This window comes from Bombus terrestris, unplaced genomic scaffold (assembly GCF_910591885.1).
Source record: "Bombus terrestris unplaced genomic scaffold, iyBomTerr1.2, whole genome shotgun sequence".
NCBI lineage: Eukaryota > Metazoa > Arthropoda > Insecta > Hymenoptera > Apidae > Bombus > Bombus terrestris.
This window is the reverse complement of record NW_025963555.1, coordinates 5,803,601-5,824,704: the sequence shown is the minus strand read 5'-3', so window position 1 is coordinate 5,824,704 and position 21,104 is coordinate 5,803,601.

The window sequence follows — 21,104 nt, the reverse complement described above, 5'->3', positions numbered from 1 at the left end:
AACGTATAACGTTACATTGTATCACTATAGGACGAATGACGTTATGTACTACTACGTTATAACGTATAACGTTATATACTACTACGTTATAACGTATAACGTTATATTGTATCACTATGTGACGTTTGACGTTATGTACTACTACGTTGTAACGTATGACGTTATGTACTACTACGTTATAACGTATAACGTTATATTGTATCACTATGTGACGTTTGACGTTATGTAGTACTACGTTATAACGTATAACGTTATATTGTACTACTATATGACGTATAACGTTATGTACTACTACGTTATAACGTATAACGTTATATTGTATCACTATGTGACGTTTGACGTTATGTACTACTACGTTGTAACGTATGACGTTATGTACTACTACGTTATAACGTATAACGTTATATTGTATCACTATAGGACGTATGACGTTATGTACTACTACGTTGTAACGTATAAGGTTATGTACTACTACATTATAACGTATAACGTTATGTACTTCTACGTTATAACGTATAACGTTATATTGTATCACTATGTGACGTTTGACGTTATGTACTACTACGTTATAACGTATAACGTTATATACTACTACGTTATAACGTATAACGTTACATTGTATCACTATAGGACGTATGACGATATGTACTACTACGTTATAACGTATAACGTTATATACTACTACGTTATAACGTATAACGTTATGTACTACTACTTTATAACGTATAACGTCAAGTACTACTACGTTATAACTTATAACGTTATATTGTATCACTATGTGACGTTTGACGTTATGTGCTACTACGTTATAACGTATAACGTTATATACTACTACGTTATAACGTATAACGTTATATACTACTACGTTATAACGTATAACGTTACATTGTATCACTATAGGACGTATAACTTTATATACTACTACGTTATAACGTATACCGTTATGTACTACTACTTTATAACGTATAACGTTATGTACTACTACGTTATAAGGTATAACGTTATGTACTTCTACGTTATAACGTATAACGTTATATTGTATCACTATGTGACGTTTGACGTTATGTACTACTACGTTATAACGTATAACGTTATATACTACTACGTTATAACGTATAACGTTACATTGTATCACTATAGGACGTATAACGTTATATACTACTACGTTATAACGTATAACGTTATGTACTACTACGTTATATCGTATAACGTTAAATTGTATCACTATAGAACGTATGACGTTATGTACTACTACGTAGTAACGTATAACGTTAAGTACTATTACGTTATAACGTTTAAGGTTTTGTACTTCTACGTTAAAACGTATAACGTTAAATTGTATCACTATAGAACGTATGACGTTATGTACTACTACGTAGTAACGTATAACGTTAAGTACTATTACGTTATAACGTTTAAGGTTTTGTACTTCTACGTTAAAACGTATAACGTTATATTGTATCACTATAGGACGTCTGACGTTATGTACTACTACTTTATAACGTATAACGTTATGTACTTCTACGTTATAACGTATAACGTTATATTGTATCACTATGTGACGTTTGACGTTATGTACTACTACGTTATGACGTATAACGTTATATACTACTACGTTATAACGTATAACGTTATATACTACTACGTTATAACGTATATCGTTACATTGTATCACTATAGGACGTATAACGTTATGCACTACTACTTTATAACGTATAACGTTATGTACTACTACGTTATAACGTATAACGTTATGTACTTCTACGTTATAACGTATAACGTTATATTGTATCACTATGTGACGTTTGACGTTATGTACTACTACGTTATAACGTATAACGTTATATACTACTACGTTATAACGTATAACGTTACATTGTATCACTATAGGACGTATAACGTTATATACTACTACGTTATAACGTATAACGTTATGTACTACTACGTTATAACGTATAACGTTAAATTGTATCACTATAGAACGTATGACGTTATGTACTACTACGTAGTAACGTATAACGTTAAGTACTATTACGTTATAACGTTTAAGGTTTTGTACTTCTACGTTAAAACGCATAACGTTATATTGTATCACTATAGGACGTATGACGTTATGTACTACTACGTTGTAACGTATAACGTTATATACTACTACGTTATAACGTATAACGTTACATTGTATCACCATAGGACGTATGACGTTATGTACTACTACGTTATAACGTATAACGTTATATACTACTACGTTATAACGTATAACGTTACATTGTATCACTATAGGACGAATGACGTTATGTACTACTACGTTATAACGTATAACGTTATATACTACTACGTTATAACGTATAAAGTTACATTGTATCACTATAGGACGTATGACGTTATGTACTACTACGCTGTAACGTATAACGTTATGTACTACTACTTTATAACGTGTAACGTTATGTACTTCTACGTTATAACGTATGACGTTATATTGTATCACTATGTGACGTTTGACGTTATGTAGTACTACGTTATAACGTATAACGTTATATTGTACTACTATATGACGTATAACGTTATGTACTACTACGTTATAACGTATAACGTTATATTGGATCACTATGTGACGTTTGACGTTATGTACTACTACGTTGTAACGTATGACGTTATGTACTACTACGTTATAACGTATAACGTTATATAGTATCACTATAGGACGTATGACGTTATGTACTACTACGTTGTAACGTATAACGTTATGTACTACTACATTATAACGTATAACGTTATGTACTTCTACGTTATAACGTATAACGTTATATTGTATCACTATGTGACGTTTGACGTTATGTACTACTACGTTATAACGTATAACGTTATGTACTTCTACGTTATAACGTATAACGTTATATTGTATCACTATGTGACGTTTGACGTTATGTACTACTACGTTATAACGTATAACGTTATATACTACTACGTTATAACGTATAACGTTATATTGTATCACTATGTGACGTTTGACGTTATGTACTACTACGTTATAACGTATAACGTTATATACTACTACGTTATAACGTATAACGTTACATTGTATCACTATAGGACGTATGACGTTATGTACTACAACGATATAACGTATAACGTTATATACTACTACGTTATAACGTATAACGTTATGTACTACTACTTTATAACGTATAACGTTATGTACTACTACGTTATAAGGTATAACGTTATGTACTTCTACGTTATAACGTATAACGTTATATTGTATCACTATGTGAGGTTTGACGTTATGTACTACTACGTTATAACGTATAACGTTACATTGTATCACTATAGGACGTATAACGTTATATACTACTACGTTATAACGTATAACATTATGTACTACTACGTTATAACGTATAACGTTAAATTGTATCACTATAGAACGTATGACGTTATGTACTACTACGTAGTAACGTATAACGTTATGTACTACTACATTATAACGTATAACGTTATGTACTTCTACGTTATAACGTATAACGTTATATTGTATCACTATGTGACGTTTGACGTTATGTACTACTACGTTATAACGTATAACGTTATATACTACTACGTTATAACGTATAACGTTACATTGTATCACTATAGGACGTATGACGTTATGTACTACTACGTTGTAACGTATAACGTTATGTACTACTACGTTATATCGTATAACGTTATATACTACTACGTTATAACGTATAACGTTATATTGTATCACTATGTGACGTTTGACGTTATGTACTACTACGTTATAACGTATTACGTTATATACTACTACGTTATAACGTATAACGTTACATTGTATCACTATAGGACGTATGACGTTATGTACTACAACGATATAACGTATAACGTTATATACTACTACGTTATAACGTATAACGTTATGTACTACTACTTTATAACGTATAACGTTATGTACTACTACGTTATAAGGTATAACGTTATGTACTTCTACGTTATAACGTATAACGTTATATTGTATCACTATGTGACGTTTGACGTTATGTACTACTACGTTATAACGTATAACGTTATATACTACTACGTTATAACGTATAACGTTATGTACTACTACGTTATAACGTATAACGTTATATTGTATCACTATGTGACGTTTGACGTTATGTACTACTACGTTATAACGTATAACGTTATATACTACTACGTTATAACGTATAACGTTACATTGTATCACTATAGGACGTATGACGTTATGTACTACTACGTTGTAACGTATAACGTTATGTACTACTACGTTATATCGTATAACGTTATATACTACTACGTTATAACGTATAACGTTATATTGTATCACTATGTGACCTTTGACGTTATGTACTACTACGTTATAACGTATAACGTTACATTGTATCACTATAGGACGAATGACGTTATGTACTGCTACGTTATAACGTATAACGTTATATACTACTACGTTATAACGTACAAAGTTACATTGTATCACTATAGGACGTATGACGTTATGTACTACTACGTTGTAACGTATAACGTTATGTACTACTACTTTATAACGTATAACGTTATGTACTTCTACGTTATAACGTATAACGTTATATTGTATCACTATGTGACGTTTGACGTTATGTAGTACTACGTTATAACGTATAACGTTATATTGTACTACTATATGACGTGTAACGTTATGTACTTCTACGTTATAACGTATAACGTTATATTGTATCACTATGTGACGTTTGACGTTATGTAGTACTACGTTATAACGTATAACGTTACGTACTACAACGTTATAACGTATAACGTTTTGTACTTCTACGTTATAACGTATAACGTTATCTTGTATCACTATAGGACGTATGACGTTATGTACTATTACGTTGTAACGTATGACGTTATATACTACTACGTTATAATGTATAACGTTACATTGTATCACTATAGGATGTATGACGTTATGTACTACTACGTTGTAACGTATAACGTTATGTACTACTACTTTATAACGTATAACGTTATGTAGTTCTACGTTATAACGTATAACGTTATATTGTATCACTATGTGACGTTTGACGTTATGTAGTACTACGTTATAACGTATAACGTTACGTACTACTACGTTATAACGTATAACGTTTTGTACTTCTACGTTATAACGTATAACGTTATCTTGTATCACTATAGGACGTATGACGTTATGTACTATTACGTTGTAACGTATGACGTTATGTACTATTACGTTGTAACGTATAACGTTATGTACTACTACGTTATAACGTATAACGTTTTGTACTTCTACGTTATAACGTATAACGTTATATTGTATCACTATGTGACGTTTGACGTTATGTACTACTACGTTATAACGTATAACGTTATATACTACTACGTTATAATGTATAACGTTACATTGTATCACTATAGGACGTATGACGTTATGTACTACTACGTTGTATCGTATAACGTTATGTACTACTACCTTATAACGTATAACGTTATGTACTTCTACGTTATAACGTATAACGTTATATTGTATCACTATGTGACGTTTGACGTTATGTACTACTACGTTATAACGTATAACGTTATATACTACTACGCTATAACGTATAAAGTTACATTGTATCACTATAGGACGTATGACGTTATGTACTACTACGTTGTAACGTATAACGTTATGTACTACTACGTTATAAGGTATAACGTTATGTACTTCTACGTTATAACGTATAACGTTATATTGTATCACTATGTGACGTTTGACGTTATGTACTACTACGTTATAACGTATAACGTTACATTGTATCACTACAGGACGTATAACGTTATATACTACTACGTTATAACGTATAACGTTATGTACTACTACGTTATAACGTATAACGTTAAATTGTATCACTATAGAACGTATGACGTTATGTACTACTATGTACTAACGTATAACGTTAAGTACTATTACGTTATAACGTTTAAGGTTTTGTACTTCTACGTTAAAACGTATAACGTTATATTGTATCACTATAGGACGTCTGACGTTATGTACTACTACGTTGTAACGTATAACGTTATATACTACTACGTTATAACGTATAACGTTATATACTACTACGTTATAACGTATAACGTTACATTGCTTCACCATAGGACGTATGACGTTATGTACTACTACGTTATAACGTATAACGTTATATACTACTACGTTATAACGTATAACGTTATATTGTATCACTATGTGACGTTTGACGTTATGTACTACTACGTTATAACGTATAACGTTATATACTACTACGTTATAACGTATAACGTTACATTGTATCACTATAGGACGAATGACGTTATGTACTGCTACGTTATAACGTATAACGTTATATACTACTACGTTATAACGTACAAAGTTACATTGTATCACTATAGGACGTATGACGTTATGTACTACTACGTTGTAACGTATAACGTTATGTACTACTACTTTATAACGTATAACGTTATGTACTTCTACGTTATAACGTATAACGTTATATTGTATCACTATGTGACGTTTGACGTTATGTAGTACTACGTTATAACGTATAACGTTATATTGTACTACTATATGACGTGTAACGTTATGTACTACTACGTTATAACGTATAACGTTATATTGTATCACTAAGTGACGTTTGACGTTATGTACTACTACGTTGTAACGTATGACGTTATGTACTATTACGTTATAACGTATAACGTTATATACTACTACGTTATAACGTATAACATTATATTGTATCACTATAGGACGTATGACGTTATGTACTACTACGTGGTAACGTATAACGTTACGTACTACTACGTTATAACGTATAACGTTTTGTACTTCTACGTTATAACGTATAACGTTATCTTGTATCACTATAGGAGGTATGACGTTATGTACTATTACGTTGTAACGTATGACGTTATGTACTATTACGTTGTAACGTATAACGTTATGTACTACTACGTTATAACGTATAACGTTTTGTACTACTACTTTATAACGTATAACGTTATGTACTTCTACGTTATAACGTATAACGTTATATTGTATCACTATGTGACGTTTGACGTTATGTAGTACTACGTTATAACGTATAACGTTATATTGTACTACTATATGACGTATAACATTATGTACTACTACGTTATAACGTATAACGTTATATAGTACTACGTTATAACGTATAACGTTACATTGTATGACTATGTGACGTTTGACGTTATGTACTACTACGTTATATCGTATAACGTTATATACTACTACGTTACAACGTATAACGTTTTGTACCTCTACATTACAACGTATAACGTTACATTGTATCACTATAGGACGTATGACGTTATGTACTACTACGTAGTAACGTATAACGTTAAGTACTACTACGTTATAACGTATAACGTTTTGTACTTCTACGTTATAACGTATAACGTTATATTGTATCACTATAGGACGTATGACGTTATGTACTACTACGTTGTAACATATAACGTTATGTACTACTACGTTATAACGTATAACGTTTTGTACTTCTACGTTATAACGTATAACGTTATGTACTTCCACGTTATAACGTATAACGTTATATTGCATCACTATGTGACGTTTGACGTTATGTACTGCTACGTAGTAACGTATAACGTTAAGTACTACTACGTTATAACGTATAACGTTTTGTACTTCTACGTTATAACGTATAACGTTATATTGTATCACTATAGGACGAATGACGTTATGTACTACTACGTTATAACGTATAACGTTATATACTACTACGTTATAACGTATAAAGTTACATTGTATCACTATAGGACGTATGACGTTATGTACTACAACGCTGTAACGTATAACGTTATGTACTACTACTTTATAACGTATAACGTTATGTACTTCTACGTTATAACGTATAACGTTACATTGTATCACTATAGGACGAATGACGTTATGTACTACTACGTTATAACGTATAACGTTATGTACTTCTACGTTATAACGTATAACGTTACATTGAATCACTATAGGACGAATGACGTTATGTACTACTACGTTATAACGTATAACGTTATATACTACTACGTTATAACGTATAACGTTATATTGTATCACTATGTGACGTTTGACGTTATGTACTACTACGTTATAACGTATAACGTTATATACTACTACGTTATAACGTATAAAGTTACATTGTATCACTATAGGACGTATGACGTTATGTACTACTACGTTATAACGTATAACGTTATATTGTATCACTATGTGACGTTTGACGTTATGTAGTACTACGTTATAACGTATAACGTTATATTGTACTACTATATGACGTATAACGTTATGTACTACTACGTTATAACGTATAACGTTATATTCTATCACTATGTGACGTTTGACGTTATGTACTACTACGTTATAACGTATAACGTTATATTGTATCACTATGTGACGTTTGACGTTATGTACTACTACGTTGTAACGTATGACGTTATGTACTACTACGTTATAACGTATAACGTTACATTGTATCACTATAGGACGTATAACGTTATATACTACTACGTTATAACGTATAACGTTATATACTACTACGTTATAACGTATAACGTTACATTGTATCACTATAGGACGTATAACGTTATATACTACTACGTTATAACGTATAACGTTATGTACTACTACGTTATAACGTATAACGTTAAATTGTATCACTATAGAACGTATGACGTTATGTACTACTACGTAGTAACGTATAACGTTAAGTACTATTACGTTATAACGTTTAAGGTTTTGTACTTCTACGTTAAAACGTATAACGTTATATTGTATCACTATAGGACGTCTGACGTTATGTACTACTACTTTATAACGTATAACGTTATGTACTTCTACGTTATAACGTATAACGTTATATTGTATCACTATGTGACGTTTGACGTTATGTACTACTACGTTATAACGTATAACGTTATATACTACTACGTTATAACGTATAACGTTATATACTACTACGTTATAACGTATATCGTTACATTGTATCACTATAGGACGTATGACGTTATGTACTACAACGATATAACGTATAACGTTATATTGTATCACTATGTGATGTTTGACGTTATGTACTACTACGTTATAACGTATAACGTTATATACTACTACGTTATAACGTATATCGTTACATTGTATCACTATAGGACGTATGACGTTATGTACTACAACGATATAACGTATAACGTTATATTGTATCACTATGTGATGTTTGACGTTATGTACTACTACGTTATAACGTATAACGTTATATACTACTACGTTATGACGTATAACGTTACATTGTATCACTATAGGACGTATAACGTTATATACTACAACGTTATAACGTATAACGTTATGTACTACTACGTTATAACGTATAACGTTAAATTGTATCACTATAGAACGTATGACGTTATGTACTACTACGTAGTAACGTATAACGTTAAGTACTATTACGTTATAACGTTTAAGGTTTTGTACTTCTACGTTAAAACGCATAACGTTATATTGTATCACTATAGGACGTATGACGTTATGTACTACTACGTTGTAACGTATAACATTATATACTACTGCGTTATAACGTATAACGTTACATTGTATCACCATAGGACGTATGACGTTATGTACTACTACTTTATAACGTATAACGTTATGTACTTCTACGTTATAACGTATAACGTTATATTGTATCACTATGTGACGTTTGACGTTATGTACTACTACGTTATAACGTATAACGTTATATACTACTACGTTATAACGTATAACGTTATATACTACTACGTTATAACGTATATCGTTACATTGTATCACTATAGGACGAATGACGTTATGTACTACTACGTTATAACGTATAACGTTATATACTACTACGTTATAACGTATAAAGTTACATTGTATCACTATAGGACGTATGACGTTATGTACTACTACGCTGTAACGTATAACGTTATGTACTACTACTTTATAACGTATAACGTTATGTACTTCTACGTTACAACGTATAACGTTACATTGTATCACTATAGGACGAATGACGTTATGTACTACTACGTTATAACGTATAACGTTACATTGTATCACTATAGGACGTATAACGTTATATACTACAACGTTATAACGTATAACGTTATGTACTACTACGTTATAACGTATAACGTTAAATTGTATCACTATAGAACGTATGACGTTATGTACTACTACGTAGTAACGTATAACGTTAAGTACTATTACGTTATAACGTTTAAGGTTTTGTACTTCTACGTTAAAACGCATAACGTTATATTGTATCACTATAGGACGTATGACGTTATGTACTACTACGTTGTAACGTATAACATTATATACTACTACGTTATAACGTATAACGTTACATTGTATCACCATAGGACGTATGACGTTATGTACTACTACGTTATAACGTATAACGTTACATTGTATCACTATAGGACGAATGACGTTATGTACTACTACGTTATAACGTATAACGTTATATACTACTACGTTATAACGTATAAAGTTACATTGTATCACTATAGGACGTATGACGTTATGTACTACTACGCTGTAACGTATAACGTTATGTACTACTACTTTATAACGTATAACGTTATGTACTTCTACGTTATAACGTATAACGTTATATTGTATCACTATGTGACGTTTGACGTTATGTAGTACTACGTTATAACGTATAACGTTGTATTGTACTACTATATGACGTATAACGTTATGTACTACTACGTTATAACGTATAACGTTATATTGTATCACTATGTGACGTTTGACGTTATGTACTACTACGTTGTAACGTATGACGTTATGTACTACTACGTTATAACGTATAACGTTATATTGTATCACTATAGGACGTATGACGTTATGTACTACTACGTTGTAACGTATAACGTTATGTACTACTACATTATAACGTATAACGTTATGTACTTCTACGTTATAACGTATAACGTTATATTGTATCACTATGTGTCGTTTGACGTTATGTACTACTACGTTATAACGTATAACGTTATATACTACTACGTTATAACGTATAACGTTACATTGTATCACTATAGGACGTATGACGTTATGTACTACTACGTTGTAACGTATAACGTTATGTACTACTACGTTATATCGTATAACGTTATATACTACTACGTTATAACGTATAACGTTATATTGTATCACTATGTGACGTTTGACGTTATGTACTACTACGTTATAACGTATAACGTTATATACTACTACGTTATAACGTATAACGTTACATTGTATCACTATAGGACGTATGACGTTATGTACTACAACGATATAACGTATAACGTTATATACTACTACGTTATAACGTATAACGTTATGTACTACTACTTTATAACGTATAACGTTATGTACTACTACGTTATAACGTATAACGTTATGTACTTCTACGTTATAACGTATAACGTTATATTGTATCACTATGTGACGTTTGACGTTATGTACTACTACGTTATAACGTATAACGTTATATTGTATCACTATGTGACGTTTGACGTTATGTAGTACTACGTTATAACGTATAACGTTGTATTGTACTACTATATGACGTATAACGTTATGTACTACTACGTTATAACGTATAACGTTATATTGTATCACTATGTGACGTTTGACGTTATGTACTACTACGTTGTAACGTATGACGTTATGTACTACTACGTTATAACGTATAACGTTATATTGTATCACTATAGGACGTATGACGTTATGTACTACTACGTTGTAACGTATAACGTTATGTACTACTACATTATAACGTATAACGTTATGTACTTCTACGTTATAACGTATAACGTTTTATTGTATCACTATGTGTCGTTTGACGTTATGTACTACTACGTTATAACGTATAACGTTATATACTACTACGTTATAACGTATAACGTTACATTGTATCACTATAGGACGTATGACGTTATGTACTACTACGTTGTAACGTATAACGTTATGTACTACTACGTTATATCGTATAACGTTATATACTACTACGTTATAACGTATAACGTTATATTGTATCACTATGTGACGTTTGACGTTATGTACTACTACGTTATAACGTATAACGTTATATACTACTACGTTATAACGTATAACGTTACATTGTATCACTATAGGACGTATGACGTTATGTACTACAACGATATAACGTATAACGTTATATACTACTACGTTATAACGTATAACGTTATGTACTACTACTTTATAACGTATAACGTTATGTACTACTACGTTATAAGGTATAACGTTATGTACTTCTACGTTATAACGTATAACGTTATATTGTATCACTATGTGACGTTTGACGTTATGTACTACTACGTTATAACGTATAACGTTATATACTACTACGTTATAACGTATAACGTTACATTGTATCACTATAGGACGTATAACGTTATATACTACTACGTTATAACGTATAACGTTATGTACTACTACGTTATAACGTATAACGTTAAATTGTATCACTATAGAACGCATGACGTTATGTACTACTACGTAGTAACGTATAACGTTATGTACTACTACATTATAACGTATAACGTTATGTACTTCTACGTTATAACGTATAACGTTATATTGTATCACTATGTGACGTTTGACGTTATGTACTACTACGTTATAACGTATAACGTTATATACTACTACGTTATAACGTATAACGTTACATTGTATCACTATAGGACGTATGACGATATGTACTACTACGTTATAACGTATAACGTTATGTACTACTACTTTATAACGTATAACGTCAAGTACTACTACGTTATAACATATAACGTTATATTGTATTACTATGTGACGTTTGACGTTATGTGCTACTACGTTATAACGTATAACGTTATATACTACTACGTTATAACGTATAACGTTATATACTACTACGTTATAACGTATAACGTTACATTGTATCACTATAGGACGTATAACGTTATATACTACTACGTTATAACGTATAACGTTATGTACTACTACTTTATAACGTATAACGTTATGTACTACTACGTTATAAGGTATAACGTTATGTACTTCTACGTTATAACGTATAACGTTATATTGTATCACTATGTGACGTTTGACGTTATGTACTACTACGTTATAACGTATAACGTTATATACTACTACGTTATAACGTATAACGTTACATTGTATCACTATAGGACGTATAACGTTATATACTACTACGTTATAACGTATAACGTTATGTACTACTACGTTATAACGTATAACGTTAAATTGTATCACTATAGAACGTATGACGTTATGTACTACTACGTAGTAACGTATAACGTTAAGTACTATTACGTTATAACGTTTAAGGTTTTGTACTTCTACGTTAAAACGTATAACGTTAAATTGTATCACTATAGGACGTATGACGTTATGTACTACTACGTTGTAACGTATAACATTATATACTACTACGTTATAACGTATAACGTTACATTGTATCACCATAGGACGTATGACGTTATGTACTACTACGTTATAACGTATAACGTTACATTGTATCACTATAGGACGAATGACGTTATGTACTACTACGTTATAACGTATAACGTTATATACTACTACGTTATAACGTATAAAGTTACATTGTATCACTATAGGACGTATGACGTTATGTACTACTACGCTGTAACGTATAACGTTATGTACTACTACTTTATAACGTATAACGTTATGTACTTCTACGTTATAACGTATAACGTTATATTGTATCACTATGTGACGTTTGACGTTATGTAGTACTACGTTATAACGTATAACGTTGTATTGTACTACTATATGACGTATAACGTTATGTACTACTACGTTATAACGTATAACGTTATATTGTATCACTATGTGACGTTTGACGTTATGTACTACTACGTTGTAACGTATGACGTTATGTACTACTACGTTATAACGTATAACGTTATATTGTATCACTATAGGACGTATGACGTTATGTACTACTACGTTGTAACGTATAACGTTATGTACTACTACATTATAACGTATAACGTTATGTACTTCTACGTTATAACGTATAACGTTATATTGTATCACTATGTGTCGTTTGACGTTATGTACTACTACGTTATAACGTATAACGTTATATTGTATCACTATGTGACGTTTGACGTTATGTACTACTACGTTATAACGTATAACGTTATATACTACTACTTTATAACGTATAACGTTATGTACTACTACGTTATAAGGTATAACGTTATGTACTTCTACGTTATAACGTATAACGTTATATTGTATCACTATGTGACGTTTGACGTTATGTACTACTACGTTATAACGTATAACGTTATATACTACTACGTTATAACGTATAACGTTACATTGTATCACTATAGGACGTATAACGTTATATACTACTACGTTATAACGTATAACGTTATGTACTACTACGTTATAACGTATAACGTTAAATTGTATCACTATAGAACGCATGACGTTATGTACTACTACGTAGTAACGTATAACGTTATGTACTACTACATTATAACGTATAACGTTATGTACTTCTACGTTATAACGTATAACGTTATATTGTATCACTATGTGACGTTTGACGTTATGTACTACTACGTTATAACGTATAACGTTATATACTACTACGTTATAACGTATAACGTTACATTGTATCACTATAGGACGTATGACGATATGTACTACTACGTTATAACGTATAACGTTATGTACTACTACTTTATAACGTATAACGTCAAGTACTACTACGTTATAACTTATAACGTTATATTGTATTACTATGTGACGTTTGACGTTATGTGCTACTACGTTATAACGTATAACGTTATATACTACTACGTTATAACGTATAACGTTATATACTACTACGTTATAACGTATAACGTTACATTGTATCACTATAGGACGTATAACGTTATATACTACTACGTTATAACGTATAACGTTATGTACTACTACTTTATAACGTATAACGTTATGTACTACTACGTTATAAGGTATAACGTTATGTACTTCTACGTTATAACGTATAACGTTATATTGTATCACTATGTGACGTTTGACGTTATGTACTACTACGTTATAACGTATAACGTTATATACTACTACGTTATAACGTATAACGTTACATTGTATCACTATAGGACGTATAACGTTATATACTACTACGTTATAACGTATAACGTTATGTACTACTACGTTATAACGTATAACGTTAAATTGTATCACTATAGAACGTATGACGTTATGTACTACTACGTAGTAACGTATAACGTTAAGTACTATTACGTTATAACGTTTAAGGTTTTGTACTTCTACGTTAAAACGTATAACGTTAAATTGTATCACTATAGGACGTATGACGTTATGTACTACTACGTTGTAACGTATAACATTATATACTACTACGTTATAACGTATAACGTTACATTGTATCACCATAGGACGTATGACGTTATGTACTACTACGTTATAACGTATAACGTTACATTGTATCACTATAGGACGAATGACGTTATGTACTACTACGTTATAACGTATAACGTTATATACTACTACGTTATAACGTATAAAGTTACATTGTATCACTATAGGACGTATGACGTTATGTACTACTACGCTGTAACGTATAACGTTATGTACTACTACTTTATAACGTATAACGTTATGTACTTCTACGTTATAACGTATAACGTTATATTGTATCACTATGTGACGTTTGACGTTATGTAGTACTACGTTATAACGTATAACGTTGTATTGTACAACCATATGACGTATAACGTTATGTACTACTACGTTATAACGTATAACGTTATATTGTATCACTATGTGACGTTTGACGTTATGTACTACTACGTTGTAACGTATGACGTTATGTACTACTACGTTATAACGTATAACGTTATATTGTATCACTATAGGACGTATGACGTTATGTACTACTACGTTGTAACGTATAACGTTATGTACTACTACATTATAACGTATAACGTTATGTACTTCTACGTTATAACGTATAACGTTATATTGTATCACTATGTGTCGTTTGACGTTATGTACTACTACGTTATAACGTATAACGTTATATACTACTACGTTATAACGTATAACGTTACATTGTATCACTATAGGACGTATGACGTTATGTACTACTACGTTGTAACGTATAACGTTATGTACTACTACGTTATATCGTATAACGTTATATACTACTACGTTATAACGTATAACGTTATATTGTATCACTATGTGACGTTTGACGTTATGTACTACTACGTTATAACGTATAACGTTATATACTACTACGTTATAACGTATAACGTTACATTGTATCACTATAGGACGTATGACGTTATGTACTACAACGATATAACGTATAACGTTATATACTACTACGTTATAACGTATAACGTTATGTACTACTACTTTATAACGTATAACGTTATGTACTACTACGTTATAAGGTATAACGTTATGTACTTCTACGTTATAACGTATAACGTTATATTGTATCACTATGTGACGTTTGACGTTATGTACTACTACGTTATAACGTATAACGTTATATACTACTACGTTATAACGTATAACGTTACATTGTATCACTATAGGACGTATAACGTTATGTACTACTACGTTGTAACGTATAACGTTATGTACTACTACGTTATAAGGTATAACGTTATGTACTTCTACGTTATAACGTATAACGTTATATTGTATCACTATGTGACGTTTGACGTTATGTACTACTACGTTATAACGTATAACGTTATATACTACTACGTTATAACGTATAACGTTACATTGTATCACTATAGGACGTATAACGTTATATACTACTACGTTATAACGTATAACGTTATGTACTACTACGTTATAACGTATAACGTTAAATTGTATCACTATAGAACGCATGACGTTATGTACTACTACGTAGTAACGTATAACGTTATGTACTACTACATTATAACGTATAACGTTATGTACTTCTACGTTATAACGTATAACGTTATATTGTATCACTATGTGACGTTTGACGTTATGTACTACTACGTTATAACGTATAACGTTATATACTACTACGTTATAACGTATAACGTTACATTGTATCACTATAGGACGTATGACGTTATGTACTACTACGTTGTAACGTATAACATTATATACTACTACGTTATAACGTATAACGTTACATTGTATCACCATAGGACGTATGACGTTATGTACTACTACGTTATAACGTATAACGTTAAGTACTATTACGTTATAACGTTTAAGGTTTTGTACTTCTACGTTAAAACGCATAACGTTATATTGTATCACTATAGGACGTATGACGTTATGTACTACTACGTTGTAACGTATAACATTATATACTACTACGTTATAACGTATAACGTTACATTGTATCACCATAGGACGTATGACGTTATGTACTACTACGTTATAACGTATAACGTTACATTGTATCACTATAGGACGAATGACGTTATGTACTACTACGTTATAACGTATAACGTTATATACTACTACGTTATAACGTATAAAGTTACATTGTATCACTATAGGACGTATGACGTTATGTACTACTACGCTGTAACGTATAACGTTATGTACTACTACTTTATAACGTATAACGTTATGTACTTCTACGTTATAACGTATAACGTTATATTGTATCACTATGTGACGTTTGACGTTATGTACTACTACGTTATAACGTATAACGTTGTATTGTACTACTATATGACGTATAACGTTATGTACTACTACGTTATAACGTATAACGTTATATTGTATCACTATGTGACGTTTGACGTTATGTACTACTACGTTGTAACGTATGACGTTATGTACTACTACGTTATAACGTATAACGTTATATTGTATCACTATAGGACGTATGACGTTATGTACTACTACGTTGTAACGTATAACGTTATGTACTACTACATTATAACGTATAACGTTATGTACTTCTACGTTATAACGTATAACGTTATATTGTATCACTATGTGTCGTTTGACGTTATGTACTACTACGTTATAACGTATAACGTTATATACTACTACGTTATAACGTATAACGTTACATTGTATCACTATAGGACGTATGACGTTATGTACTACTACGTTGTAACGTATAACGTTATGTACTACTACGTTATATCGTATAACGTTATATACTACTACGTTATAACGTATAACGTTATATTGTATCACTATGTGACGTTTGACGTTATGTACTACTACGTTATAACGTATAACGTTATATACTACTACGTTATAACGTATAACGTTACATTGTATCACTATAGGACGTATGACGTTATGTACTACAACGATATAACGTATAACGTTATATACTACTACGTTATAACGTATAACGTTATGTACTACTACTTTATAACGTATAACGTTATGTACTACTACGTTATAAGGTATAACGTTATGTACTTCTACGTTATAACGTATAACGTTATATTGTATCACTATGTGACGTTTGACGTTATGTACTACTACGTTATAACGTATAACGTTATATTGTATCACTATGTGACGTTTGACGTTATGTAGTACTACGTTATAACGTATAACGTTGTATTGTACTACTATATGACGTATAACGTTATGTACTACTACGTTATAACGTATAACGTTATATTGTATCACTATGTGACGTTTGACGTTATGTACTACTACGTTGTAACGTATGACGTTATGTACTACTACGTTATAACGTATAACGTTATATTGTATCACTATAGGACGTATGACGTTATGTACTACTACGTTGTAACGTATAACGTTATGTACTACTACATTATAACGTATAACGTTATGTACTTCTACGTTATAACGTATAACGTTTTATTGTATCACTATGTGTCGTTTGACGTTATGTACTACTACGTTATATCGTATAACGTTATATACTACTACGTTATAACGTATAACGTTATATTGTATCACTATGTGACGTTTGACGTTATGTACTACTACGTTATAACGTATAACGTTATATACTACTACGTTATAACGTATAACGTTACATTGTATCACTATAGGACGTATGACGTTATGTACTACAACGATATAACGTATAACGTTATATACTACTACGTTATAACGTATAACGTTATGTACTACTACTTTATAACGTATAACGTTATGTACTACTACGTTATAAGGTATAACGTTATGTACTTCTACGTTATAACGTATAACGTTATATTGTATCACTATGTGACGTTTGACGTTATGTACTACTACGTTATAACGTATAACGTTATATACTACTACGTTATAACGTATAACGTTACATTGTATCACTATAGGACGTATAACGTTATGTACTACTACGTTGTAACGTATAACGTTATGTACTACTACGTTATAAGGTATAACGTTATGTACTTCTACGTTATAACGTATAACGTTATATTGTATCACTATGTGACGTTTGACGTTATGTACTACTACGTTATAACGTATAACGTTATATACTACTACGTTATAACGTATAACGTTACATTGTATCACTATAGGACGTATAACGTTATATACTACTACGTTATAACGTATAACGTTATGTACTACTACGTTATAACGTATAACGTTAAATTGTATCACTATAGAACGCATGACGTTATGTACTACTACGTAGTAACGTATAACGTTATGTACTACTACATTATAACGTATAACGTTATGTACTTCTACGTTATAACGTATAACGTTATATTGTATCACTATGTGACGTTTGACGTTATGTACTACTACGTTATAACGTATAACGTTATATACTACTACGTTATAACGTATAACGTTACATTGTATCACTATAGGACGTATGACGTTATGTACTACTACGTTGTAACGTATAACATTATATACTACTACGTTATAACGTATAACGTTACATTGTATCACCATAGGACGTATGACGTTATGTACTACTACGTTATAACGTATAACGTTAAGTACTATTACGTTATAACGTTTAAGGTTTTGTACTTCTACGTTAAAACGCATAACGTTATATTGTATCACTATAGGACGTATGACGTTATGTACTACTACGTTGTAACGTATAACATTATATACTACTACGTTATAACGTATAACGTTACATTGTATCACCATAGGACGTATGACGTTATGTACTACTACGTTATAACGTATAACGTTACATTGTATCACTATAGGACGAATGACGTTATGTACTACTACGTTATAACGTATAACGTTATATACTACTACGTTATAACGTATAAAGTTACATTGTATCACTATAGGACGTATGACGTTATGTACTACTACGCTGTAACGTATAACGTTATGTACTACTACTTTATAACGTATAACGTTATGTACTTCTACGTTATAACGTATAACGTTATATTGTATCACTATGTGACGTTTGACGTTATGTAGTACTACGTTATAACGTATAACGTTGTATTGTACTACTATATGACGTATAACGTTATGTACTACTACGTTATAACGTATAACGTTATATTGTATCACTATGTGACGTTTGACGTTATGTACTACTACGTTGTAACGTATGACGTTATGTACTACTACGTTATAACGTATAACGTTATATTGTATCACTATAGGACGTATGACGTTATGTACTACTACGTTGTAACGTATAACGTTATGTACTACTACATTATAACGTATAACGTTATGTACTTCTACGTTATAACGTATAACGTTATATTGTATCACTATGTTTCGTTTTACGTTATGTACTACTACGTTATAACGTATAACGTTATATACTACTACGTTATAACGTAGAACGTTATATTGTATCACTATAGGACGTATGACGTTATGTACTACTACGTTGTAACGTATAACGTTATGTACTACTACGTTATATCGTATAACGTTATATACTACTACGTTATAACGTATAACGTTATATTGTATCACTATGTGACGTTTGACGTTATGTACTACTACGTTATAACGTATAACGTTA